General features: G+C 40.7%; 1 pseudogene; it reads left to right on the top strand.

Annotated features, from left to right (window-relative positions):
- The first annotated feature begins 1212 nt into the window (after positions 1-1212).
- On the top strand, positions 1213-2523 carry LOC148025359 (MFS-type transporter clz9-like; annotated as a pseudogene).
- Positions 2524-12970: the final 10447 nt, after the last annotated feature.

The following is a 12970-nucleotide window of genomic DNA, read 5'->3' on the forward strand; positions in this document are numbered from 1 at the left end:
GGGGCAAATTTTGTCATTGTGAAGGAATCCACATAACATCTCTTGCTTTTTGCCTTGTCAAGAAGCAATTGATACTCACGATTCAACCCCCCAAACCACCACCAATTCCGGAATCGCAAGTTGCCCTTCCACCGCCAAAACTAGGCTCTCCAAGTAGACAGAAGTTGAAAGTGTTGAAGTTCCCAAACATCCAGTTAAGAAACAGCAATCGAAGAAGAAAGTTCGCTACTGTGATTATGCATTTTTGCTTGATTGAGGTATTCGCTACATGATGTAGTCTTAAGAAAATTTCTTCACATCATTGATTCAGTTTCTAAGGTTGTGTTCATTACAATTTGCAGCCACTCTCCTTTGACTACTTCCCCCAATGAGCTCTAGGCAATTCAATACCTCTCAATTGTGTTTGTTAACACATTTCACACTCTACTCCTTCCACAATCCCCAGCAAGAGGACAAACTTATGAAGGCATTCAAGGAAGGTTGTAAGCACGCCTCAAAATCGGTCAAGTATTCCTCCTTCCAATAGAACGTGTTTGCACTACAAGAGGGCAAGTCCTTCTAATACCACTAAATATGCTCATATCCAATCTCAACCTAGTGAAGGGCCTTCTTTGCCTCAACCTTCCCAATCAAGTGGGTGGTCTCTTTGCTCTACCCAACCCTTTGCCTCATCCAACCAAGCCTCGATCTAAACATTGTGCCAAGAAGGGACACTAGCAAAATGGACCGACGAGGATTTGATGAAGGCAATTGCTATTCACAAAGAAGGTATGCCTATTAGAGAATATAGAAGGCAATTTGGAATGAGCTCAATATCACTGGCAAATGGGATCGATGGTAGAACAAAGAAAAGGATGAAGGGCCCGCCTACTATATATTTCAAAGAAGAGAAAGCATGCAAATGGAGGGCCGTGGGATTTCTATAAATTGCTTAAAGTTGAAGGCAGTAGAGATAGGTCGATCCTGCACCCACCCTTTCATTAATGGGATACCGGGGAAAAGTTGGTGGGATGGATTTCATTGTCGACATGAAGAGCTCACAATTCATGTGTTTGAGAGTCTTGATAGGTATGGAGCTATTGACGTATGGTTGTAGGTGGTAAAGACCTTCCATGTGATGACTTGGCCATGCTATATAATCTGTATAACTACCATCCTCAACATTTTTGTAATGCATATGAGACTAGAGTGCAAGGAAGCAAGGATAGGGATATGCATGTCTCGGCTAGGAAATGATCCAAAAATGTATATGGCATGACGTCTGACAATAGGGAGTGGTTGACTATCCTATGTTGTGTAAATGCTATTGGATATGCTTTTCCAGGGTACTACATCTTCAAAGGCAAGAAAGCCATGCAAAATTACTTATTGGAGTGCAAAGAAGGGTTGTAATGTCTATGCAAAACAAAGCATGGATGACAAGGTAGTTGTTTGAGGTATGGTTGGAGCATTTCCAGCAAGTTGTCCCAACCCCTCCCTTTCCCTCATCTCGGCATTTGCTCATTGTGGATGGACATGGCAACCACACAAGACTTGAAGTTGTTCAGAAGGAAAAAGATGTTGACATAGACATTCACTCTTCCAACTCACCTCTCACAGGCTTCAACCTTTAGATGTTTCAGTTTTTAAACCCTTCAAATCCTATTTCACAAAAGAGAGAAATTTGTGGCAACAGCTGCGAATGTACTCCACTCAAGCACCAAAGGGAGAGCTTGCTGGTGTTGCCTCAAGGGCACTAGCAATCACATGCACAGAGTCCAACATCAAAGAGAGATTTCGTGCTACTTGAATATGGACTTTAATCATGATATATTGCAATATGAGGAAATGTCGTGCAACAGCATGGCCGTGCACAAGGTGGTTGTAGATTTGGAGACACAAGATGCTAGGGAGAATACAACCACCCAAGATCCTCTTGATTGTAGTCAAGCGTCTAGCACATCTATGCTTGAGGATTCGGAGGGAGGTGCTGCTAAACTACTTTCAAGCATGGCTACAACTAGCCACAAACCAGAAAATTTTGCTCTATTGACATCAAATACAATGCAAAATCTTGCCACAACTACAACACCCAATTCGCTTGAGCTTCTACGAGTGCCAAGGGAGGATGTCACTATCAATCAAGTCAATGGGGAGGCTTTTGTAGACTACTCTCACTCATTCATACTCGCATCTGACCAATACATCGAATCCATGAAGGGCAAAATTGCCAAGAAGCTAGAATTGGAGAGGCAAAAGGAAGAAGACAAATTGAGCAGCAACAAAACAAGCAAGCAAGAGGCAACGAGAAAATGAAAGGCAAGCAAAGGAAGAAAGGAAGCACTTGAGGGTAGTCCTTTGGGAGGGGTTGATGGTGAACACTTGATGCTTGTCTGCCTTGCATGTTCCTACTGAAGCATCTCAATTGAGGAGGGCAGCACGGCTCTATGCAACAAGGCAAAAAAGGTAAGGAGCAGTAATATAATAGAATATCCACCAATTCTATTTTGTAGAAGGGCTAGACTACTTCCTAGGCAGCATGGTTTTGCATACAAGTTTTTGCTAATATATTAGTAGAATAGTAGTTTGGTTGCATGCTGCCAAGGCAAGCCTAGCCAATTGGTATCCTAGCTCCCTTGTAATTTGGCCCCTTCCAATGTACTACCTCAAATGAAAGGTGGCTACTAACCACCTATCAGGCAAGGATACCTATGACAACTATAGTAGAATACATTTTGATTGTTACTCCAGTTGTACTAACAACAGCTAAACATCTATGATCTAAATCTGTTCAAGCAGATATGGAAATTTTCACGCAAACTTGAGCATGCTGCAACATAAGTACATGGCTTTGATCATACAAGTAGAAGTATGCTTTGATCGTATGGTTTCTAATCATGCAAGTACATGCTAAGAATTCAGCATCACAAGTACATAGCTAGGAGCCTCAAAAAATTGAAACAGAAATATGTAGTATAAGCAGACAGATCAGGTTTGCACAGTTTTGCTTAATCTAAACCGAGACACAGTGTCAGTTGAATCTATTATACCTCTTAATTCACTCTGCACGTTTATCAAGCTCGCATCGTCATTTTGTAGTCCTCAGAATTTGGACTTCAAATGCTTGAAAAGCTACTAATCAGTGGAAGCCAAAGGAGAAAGAAGAAGCTAATGAGCCAGATCTCCATATAGTCAAGAGTCATCCTCATTCAACTCTCAACTGGACTTTGCAAATCCAGATAACATGACCAAACTATATTGCATATATACGAAAGAGAGATCTCAGTTTGCAGATCTAATCCAAATATCTGTTCACTGAAAGAGCAGAAAACATGCAGCTCTAACTGATAGCAAGCATCCAAAGCTTCATTTTATCACAACCATCATCATGAAAAGACCTGCATGCACTTTGCTAGGACAAAGTATATTAAAGGATTGCAGGCTATTGCTGAACAGGTCAAGAAATTAGCATCATGGGTACACCTACATGATAACAGAGCATTAAAGGTCCTGTATAGTTAGGCCAGTAGAGATCAAAATATGTCATCTATTCAGCTTTCAGCAATAATGCATACAATACTTAATCACAATGCAAATGAAGGCGGAAGATCTGTCAGAAGTAGAAATACATTATATTGAATCTTGGTCGTGTCTAATAATGATTGCCGAAGAGCATGTAATGTTTGCTTCAGACATAACAAGTGTTTCTGCCCCATGAATTTTTCGAATTTTGCTCCGAATGTTTGGCTGCCTTGCATGTTGCCGGTTGGGACCGCTATCTATTTCGCCATACATGGATAGCAGCTTCAATCCGGCTTGCCGTTTCCAGTATATTATGCTCAGTTGATAAGTCCAGTGTACAGAACTACTGTTGCAGAGATATACTTTGTAGAAATATGCCTCTAAATGGCCTCTCCAAGACTGGTCTCTCCACTCTTTTGAGGAGCAAAAAGTGATCGTTAGGGTAAATCTACTGTAAGACTACAATGTGACACCGAGCACCGTAGTCAGAACAAAATGAGATCAAACCTTGGGTAATGCATCCCAATACACTGCGGGAACTTCCATTTAACCAAGACTCGACTATTTATTGGCATTGCAGCATTCAATATCTGGTTTACACAGTCCATTTGATGTTGCAAGGACCGTCTTCCTGTTTCTGAAAGACCATTTAAGGAGACTTTTGGATTAGGCAACCACAACTTTTCTTCCTGTCTTTATGGAAGCCTTTGTACACCAGCCATCATCTTCCGCAACAACAATGCCCTGGTTAGCATCCCAAAACTCTATTTCACTGAAGTCGTCTTAGAAACCCTGCAACACGAAGTCGTCTTCAGACAAGAGTAGAGTGTATAATCTTAGAAGGATGTATTGGTGGTCGTTTGGCTATGGAAAGGCTGCACGAAGGTCCCGATGGCCATGGACACTGGGGAGTGGGGGCGATAGGAGACTCGCACTACACAGGGGTGACAAAGGAGGGGCCACGGATGATGATCTCCCATTCTCCACTGCCACTCAACTGGCAATGCTCCATTCATCCTTCCATTCTCCATTGTCGCGGTCAACTGCTGCCACACGGTCGTCGATCACTCTATCGGGCTCCACAATTTTCTAAGGGGTGGGGTCAAAACTCAAAATTTTGATCAACCTTGTTTAAAAATATTTTTTTACTTTGGGATATATCCCGATTCCCATCTATTTTCTCCACTCTGTCTAGGTGTGTGTCCACCCACTCTAGCCTAGCCACTTAAAGGGGACCACTCGCTCGTCTATTTCGCCCCTTTACCCTAAGCTTATTTTGGCCCGCCTAATTGTGATGTGTTGTCCAAGTGATCAACAATATCTAAGGGGCTATTTATGGCCAACCATGATCCTGATTGTGCTTGCACGGCATGTTGCCCGCTCATGGGCTAGTGATAGCCTTTCGAAGTCCAAGGTTGTGGAGTGCTTGTCTAGCCTAGGGTTGAGTTAAAGGGTTTGGGGAGGCCTATGAAGAATGGCTGAGGGACTAGCATGGGTAGAGTAGAGGGATTGGCAAGTACAACGGAGGAGCTACAAGGCAAAGATTGGTGTCTCCACAGTTTGTGGGTAGATGGCCGATAGGGAAAAAGGAGTCATGATGGCTTGACTAAAGGTAGGCAACAAGGGCTTTAAAAAATAAAAAATCATAGAAAACAAAAAGGACTCGAACCCAATCCCCCTTGTTCACGGCAAAAAGAAGATCCTTCTTCATTCACAACAAGAGAAGAAAAAGGAAAACAAGTCTATACTTGTAGATTAAGTAGTAGATGATAGTGTTGGGGTAGAATTCAGTTCCATCTTCATCTCCCTCTCATTCTCCTCATGAGCAGCTATCTTTTCTTGTCATTCCCTTCCCTCCATATGCCACTTCTCTCCTTGCTAACCAAAGGTGGCCTATTCTTATTTCTCTCTTTCTCAACATAAGACTTTGATCAAATAACCACATCTCCTATCCTTCACAAATATAAATAGCCCACCCCCCCCCCCCCCCCCTCCCTTTTTATACATTTTCCCTTCCACAATAGCCCTCAATTAAAGTTTTATCTCCCCCTATTTCTAGCCCACATTGAGACGTTCAGAGACCACATTCTAGAGGCTATGGGGTTTTTGAATCTTTTTGAGATTTCAACCTTATATTTTGATATTTTTGAAATTCTCCATTCTAAATGTATGCCCGTTCAATCTAAGAATGAAAAATCTACAAGAGGATACACACAAAAAAGAATCGATAGCATCTCGATCCATTCTCCCTATACTAACCTGAGAGCCATTTTAGAGTGTAAGCTCATATTCCATCACATGGCGAAGAGAGTGTACACCTCACTAGTCAATTCCATTAGTCCTAGCACAAAACCAAAATGTTGCAACTTCCACAAAGCTTCTAAGAAATGTGGGACTTGATGAAACAATTATTTTTTCAAGCACTTCAATCAATGCAGCCTACGACTATCACTCATCTAACCATTACATGTTCTTTCTTTCTAATCTACCCCTCCATCTCTCACTTAGCCATTACACATTCTTTCGTACTAATCTATTCCTCCATCTCTCAAGTCCGAAAGCATCAAATATCAAATGATGATAGGTGTAATGAACTCACCAACTCACCTTCTCATTGTAGTTAAGGCTCAAAGTTGTGTTGATGGCTCCACAATTCAAATGTGGTTCCTCAAGCATGCTTTCTTTTCATCACTTCAACTTGATCCGTGCTACCTCCATGCATCGAAAGGAATGGAGAAGAAGAAGGAAAAGAATAAAAAGAAGAAGACAGAAGAGCTAAGGAGCTTCTCCAACCATTCACACACACACACTCTCTCTCTCTCTCTCTCTCTCTCTCTCTCTCTCTCTCTCTCTCTCTCTCTCTCTCTCTCTCTCTCTCTCTCTCTCTCTCCACACAAGCAAGCAAGAAGCAAGAAGCAAAGGATGAGGCTCTCTCAATTTTGCACGCATAGAACGAGCTTATCCATTCACTCCATTCGCTTTTTGACATTTATACATAGGGTTTTTCAAAATAAGAGCTCCCTTCCAAATGGGAGCGAACCTGGCTCTCATAGGTATATCAATATACTTTTTCAAAAATTACAAGCACCTAGAAAAATTTATGTTGCATATATTGCCATACTTTTTACACTCATAGTAGTCGGGTCCACTTTTTTACACTTTTGATCTTTTTCACCTTTTTCTACCTTTACACTAGTCGTCGCTATATGGAAAATGTTGAAGCAACACAATGCAATATAAATAAACCAATATGACCCAAAAAATTGTTACCACATATCTCTTAGAGCCATCATTCTCATGTGAGAGCTAGATTCTCAACTAGAATTATAGCACCAACCTCTATTGAATAAAGTCCTACTAGAAGAAGAGCTTCATATAGCGAGTAATTTTGAATTGTCCAACTTGCTCTTAGACCTCATTATATATGTGACCCTCTTAGCATGCCAACAAAATGATTTAGATCCCTTAGTAGACTTATAATATAAACCTTCTATTGTTGGTGGATACCTAGGGACTAGGGTCATTCTATTTCATGCATCAATAATCTCAAAATTATAAAAGCCATACATGCAATAAGGAACTCACCAAAGGCCATTAGGTAAGCATCATATCTTTGCAATGCTAGGAAGCATTGCATATCTTTTATATGAAGAGAGGAGCAATGCAAGGTAATGTGGTAAAGGCAAAGGTAAAAACCAAACTAGAAATTTTCACACTTTTACAAGATCTGGCAAAATTTTTGTTGAACTTCTATATGAAGTGCCTCAAGCATATCCTTTTTGTTTATGTGTAAAGAAGTTAGAAACTGCAAGTACATTAGGTAGAATATTTATTTTTTTCACATCTACCACATATGTATTTGGGTTCTATGTAATTTGGCAAAAATGAGAGCTACTCCCACTCCCATGTAACTTGTACTATTTCCTAAGTTAAAATTAGGAGTCCTACAACTATTGTAGAGGTTACAAGCAAGGCCTTTTCATTTTACAAAGACCATATCCACAAATCCACTATAGGATAACCACAAGCCAAAGTGCAATGTAAAAGAATGAAGGATTGGTCATAAGAGCAAAAGGATTGAAGGTGCCCAACCAAAAGGAAACCTTATGAATTTAATATGTAAATTGAATAGAAGCCCTCATTCTTATGTGTGAAAACTTTAAACCCCTTCTTCTGTATCATCTCTCTTACATACTCGCAACTCCATAGCTTGAGAGATCAAGAGAGAGTGTGTGAGATAGTGAGGAACTTTAAACCCCTTCTTATGTATCATCTCTCTTACATACTCGCAACTCCATAGCTTGAGAGATCAAAAGGGAGTGAGTGAGATAGTGAGGAACTCCTAAAAGCTCCTCTTGCCTCCTTCTATTCTTCCCTTCTTGCTTTCATAGCTTGTAGACTCAAATTCCTACTTGTGGATCTAGACGAGACATGCATATTGATCATGTGCCCTCTCAAACCAAGCTTTCTCACGGTCTCTCACCCTACAAGCTCTTCTACCATCTAATCTCGCTCACTTGGCTAGCTATAGATTGCTACCTGCTCTACCTACCAAGCAAGAAGAATATCTCAAGAGAATAATCAAGTCAAAGAAACTTGTTGTGATGTAGTCTAATCCATTGTGAGCTTCGAAGCTCAGATGACTCCATCAACATTTGCACTCCATGCTTCTCGTTCCATCATCCTTCACATGTGAGAAGTTGATCTCCTTCGCTCGATTGTCCAAGTCAAAAATGAGTCCACATTCTCTCTCTCTCTCTCTCTCTCTCTCTCTCTCTCTCTCTCTCTCTCTCTCTCTCTCTCTCTCTCTCTCTCTCTCTCTCTCTCAGCCATTGTTGCAACAACTCTCCCCCTCAACCTCTCAAACTAGGAAGGACTCCAAGAAAATGAGGAGAAAAGATGGAGTATTAAACAACAAGAAGCCAAGAACTAGCTCACAAGCCCCCCCAAGAATCCTCTCTCCCTACTTCATAGAATGCTTGCATGCACAAGTTGCTTCAAAGATGGAGAATCAAACAGAGATAAAGATAAGCTCAGATTGCATTAGTCATGGAATGTCTTTACAATAAGGTATTTTCACCTTGTATATGAAGTTTTGTTTTTTTGGACCTCGGGTAGGACATATTCTCTATCTCAATGCCCATCACTATTCTCTTGAGATCTACCTTCAAAGGGTCATGCACCCATTAGGCTATCTATTTCTCGAAAGAGACTGATTCACACACCCGTGAGTCATTAATTGTGCTTTGATTTTATGATTTCTATGGGAGTGAGCCCGATGCTCAAGAAAAATTAATTTTATAATTTTTTCCCTTAGGCGACATGACATTTAGTTTTAGCACATCTTGTGTCGTAGGAACCCTTGTCCTTTTCTCCCCGCATGTGCTCTCTAACTAGGTTAACTACACATGAGTCACTCTCTAGTAGAAAATGTATCTATTGCATATTACCATGGTTGTAAAGAAGGCCTATTTGTCAAATCCTATGTTTTTTGAAAATTTCATTACCACCTTGATGGCTCTTCCTAGCTCTTTCATTGTGAATATGTTGTCTGATAATTTTGTTTAATGGTTAGGGATGGTCTTTGTCTTATTTTCCTATTTTTAACCCTTTCTTGAAGAGTTTCATATGAAAATCCATCAAGGCTTGGGGGTGTCAAGAATATCATTAAAAGATGTTCCCTTACTATGATGAAAAATTCTTCCAATTTAGACCCTATCATCCTACCCGTGTGGTTATGCTTGTGAGGAAGGGCTATTTTTCATAAGAAAATTTCAAAAGGTTGTAGGCATTCCCCCATTTCCTAGCTGATTGGAGAAGCCCATGATCTCCTATCAAAGAATATGACTTGGTCAAAGACCTATACACTTTCAAACCAAACCTAATATTCTAACAATTACTGATGTTGTCTCCTATCTATCGAAAGAAATTCAAAAGCATACTGACAAGAAGAAGAGGCCTAAGGATTGCTCCTACCACTATCCCTAAGTCAAATAAGGGGGGGGGGGGGGGGGGGGATTGTTGGCAAGCTTTCTTAATAACTTTTGGATCAAATCTCTCATTTGACCTCCTTTTCAAGTCTACAATATATGCAACTCATTTTTTTTCAAAGAGTGGATTTTCCCCTCATGGTTCCTCCTTGATTTTCATGCAACCTCCTTTTTGGACCCCCACTCCTTTTCTTATGGAAGACTTGCATCATGTTTCACATGTCAATCTCCCTTTACTCTCCATCTCTTTCTACTAGATCTACATGGCACTTTCTCCCTTTTCCTCATAGTATCCCCTTAAGTGCTTGCTCTCTTCTCCTTTGCACTACCCTTCCTCAAACATGTGTACTTGTGTCAATTGTGGCAATATACAATTGTTCATAGTTTGGTCTCTCTCTTACTGTTTTCACACCATGCCTTATTATGTTGGGCACCCCTATTTTTCTCTTTTGGGTTATCCCTTTCATGTTTGTGTCAACCTTCTTCTTGAACTACTTGTGCCTATTTTTTGGGCCACACTTAGTCTACCCCACACCTTGATGTAGCTACACACACACACACACACTCTCTCTCTCTCTCTCTCTCTCTCTCTCTCTCTCTCTCTCTCTCTCTCTCTCTCTCTCTCTCTCTCTCTCTCTCTCTCTCTCTCTCTCTCTCTCTCTCTCTCTCTCTCTCTCTCTCTCTCTCTCCTTGAACAAATATACAATTCTTCAAGCTTACTCTCTTGATGACACTATATCTCTCTTAAATCTTTCATTTGGAGTTTTTGAGATTATCTTTGGAGTTATCGTGAGAATTTTAGATTTTTTGAAGTACTTTGGAGTTTTTTTAAAGCTTGATAGAGAGGAAGAGATACGAAAAGGTGATGATTTAGAATCAAATTATGTCAAATTTCTTAGATAGGTGTATCACAAAGCTATCATACCAACATTTTCTTTATTCATAGTAATAAGCCACATAAATTGAAGTAGAATAAAGGTGTACATACTTTTATAAAACTTCATGATCTACAATGAGTGTCTATCACACAAAAGACCCCATTATTGTAATTATATAACACATAAAGAGGAGGTGGCTATTGTATACATCTTCTAGGTCTCAATGACATCCAAAATGTAGAGATTGAGAGAGACAGAGACAAAGTGAAGCGCAAGTGTGCTCTCTTCTTCTTTCATTCATATCTCATAGACCACACAAATAACATAGGTGTATACAATAGTACTAAGGTCCATAGGACCATTCACACTGGGTCTAAGACCACCGACTTATTTAATGTCCCACACTTGCTGATACAACTGGACATAGCTAATGTTGGTTATACATACTAACAAGATAATAATATGAGCTTGATATTCTAACACTCCCCCTCAAGCTCAAATCATCTGATGAACTCCAAGTAGCTGTCTAAAACTACTAAACTTATCTTTACCCAAAGACTTGGTAAAGATATCTGCAACATGTTCATCAGTCTTCACATGCATAAGATCTACTCTCCCTACTACAAGAACCATCTCTTTGATAAAATGATAGTGTACCTCTATGTGTTTTGTCCTAGCATGGTATACTGGATTCGTTGCCAGGAGTACACTACTGAGATTATCACATAATAAGGTCACTGGAGCATCCACCCGAATATCCAAATCAGCCAACCATAAGCTTGAGCAGCCATGAAATCTCGCATGCTGCCAATGCAGCACTCATGTACTCTGCCTCAGTACTAGACAATGCAACCGTTGGTTGCTTCTTGCTGCTCCACCTGATCATGCCACTTCCAAAGCCAAAACCATAACCACTCGTAGATCTGCAATCATATGAGCATCCTACCGATTCCGCATCTGTGTATCCAACCAGTTTCAAGGGCTTATCTCTTATATAGAACAGCCCATAATCTACAGTGGACTTAACATATCTCATAATCCGCCTAGCAGCATCCAAATGTGGCTTCTTGGGCTTCTGCATAAACTGACTTATGAGCCCAACTACATAACTCAAATCTAGCCTAGTGATAGTTAAGTAGATCAGACTTCCAACCATCTGCCTATACATAATCACATCCTGAATTTCAGCTCCAGTGCTAATGTCCAACTTGACATTCAGATCAAGGGGTGTATCCAATGGTTTGCATTCAGCCATGCCATACTTTTTCAGCATTTCCATGGCATAATGTTTCTGCATCAGCCATAAACCATTTTCAGCCTTGATTACCTCAATACCCAAAAAATACTTCAATTCACCTAGATCTTTCATGTCAAATTCAGATTTTAGCATCTTCATTACATGCTGTATGCCCAAGTCATCATTACTAGTGATTATCAAATCATCAACATATATGACCAGCACTACCAAGCCACTGTCAGTCTTCTGTGTAAATAGGTTGTGATCAACCCTACCAACAGTAAATCCCAACCTTTGCAAGTAGTTACTGATCCTAGCATACCAAGCTCTCAGAGCCTGCTTCAGCCCGTACAGTGCCTTTTTCAGCTTGCATACATAATGCTGAAAATCAGGGTGAATATACCCTTCTGGCTGAACCATATAGACATCCTCTACTAAGTCACCATTAAGAAAGGCATTCTTCACATCCATCTACTGTAATTTCCAGCCTCTAGCAACCAAAGCAATCACAGTGCGTATGGTTGCCATCTTGGCAACAGGGTTGAATGTTTCCTCATAATCAAGTCCATACTGTTGGGCATACCCCTTGGCAACCAGCCTGGCTTTGTACCTTTCCACACTACCATCCGACTTGCATTTGATTTTGTAGACCCATTTGCAACCAATGGTCTTTTTTCCTTCAGGCTGTGGCACAAGATCCCATGTCTTATTTTCAGCCAAGGCATTCATTTCTTCATCCATGGCTGCACACCATTTCTCATCTTCCACTACTTCAGCATATGTACCTGGTTCTTTGATCTCCATCACTTTTGTCATGTAATCATAATGCTTTTCAATGTAGCCACTATATGTCAACCTGTCAACTAGCTATCTGACCCTCTGTGAGCGACTAGGCTGTGGTGCAATGCTCGATTCCCCTCTCTCATGAGGCGGAATGTACCTGCTCTGCCTTGCACCAGGCGTATAGACAGTCGGAATACCAAGTTCACTGTCTAAAGTGTCAGTAGACTCATATCCACAAGTCATTCTACCATGTGCCATCATCCCAGATACATCCTCAGTAACTTTCTCTTTTCCTTTGTTGTCCATGATATCATATCTCCCCCTCACTGACATACTGGTGTCAGTGGACGGTGAGCTCCTCAATCTCCCTGTCCATGGGGATACTGTCTGACTACTAGGTCCTGTCATAGCAATGCTCTGTTGCAAATCAACTGTAGATACATGAGTGGAAGGCATATCTGATGGCACTGTAGTCGGTGATACATATTAAGAACCCATCTCATCAAAAATAACATCCCTGCTCACCAAGGTCTCCCTGGTAGAGGGATCATAGCATTTGTATGCCTTCTTCTTCTGCGAAT

Source organism: Lygodium microphyllum, chromosome 14 (assembly GCF_053477565.2).
Source record: "Lygodium microphyllum isolate KBCC chromosome 14, Lygodium_microphyllum_v1.1.10, whole genome shotgun sequence".
Taxonomy (NCBI): Eukaryota; Viridiplantae; Streptophyta; class Polypodiopsida; order Schizaeales; family Lygodiaceae; genus Lygodium; species Lygodium microphyllum.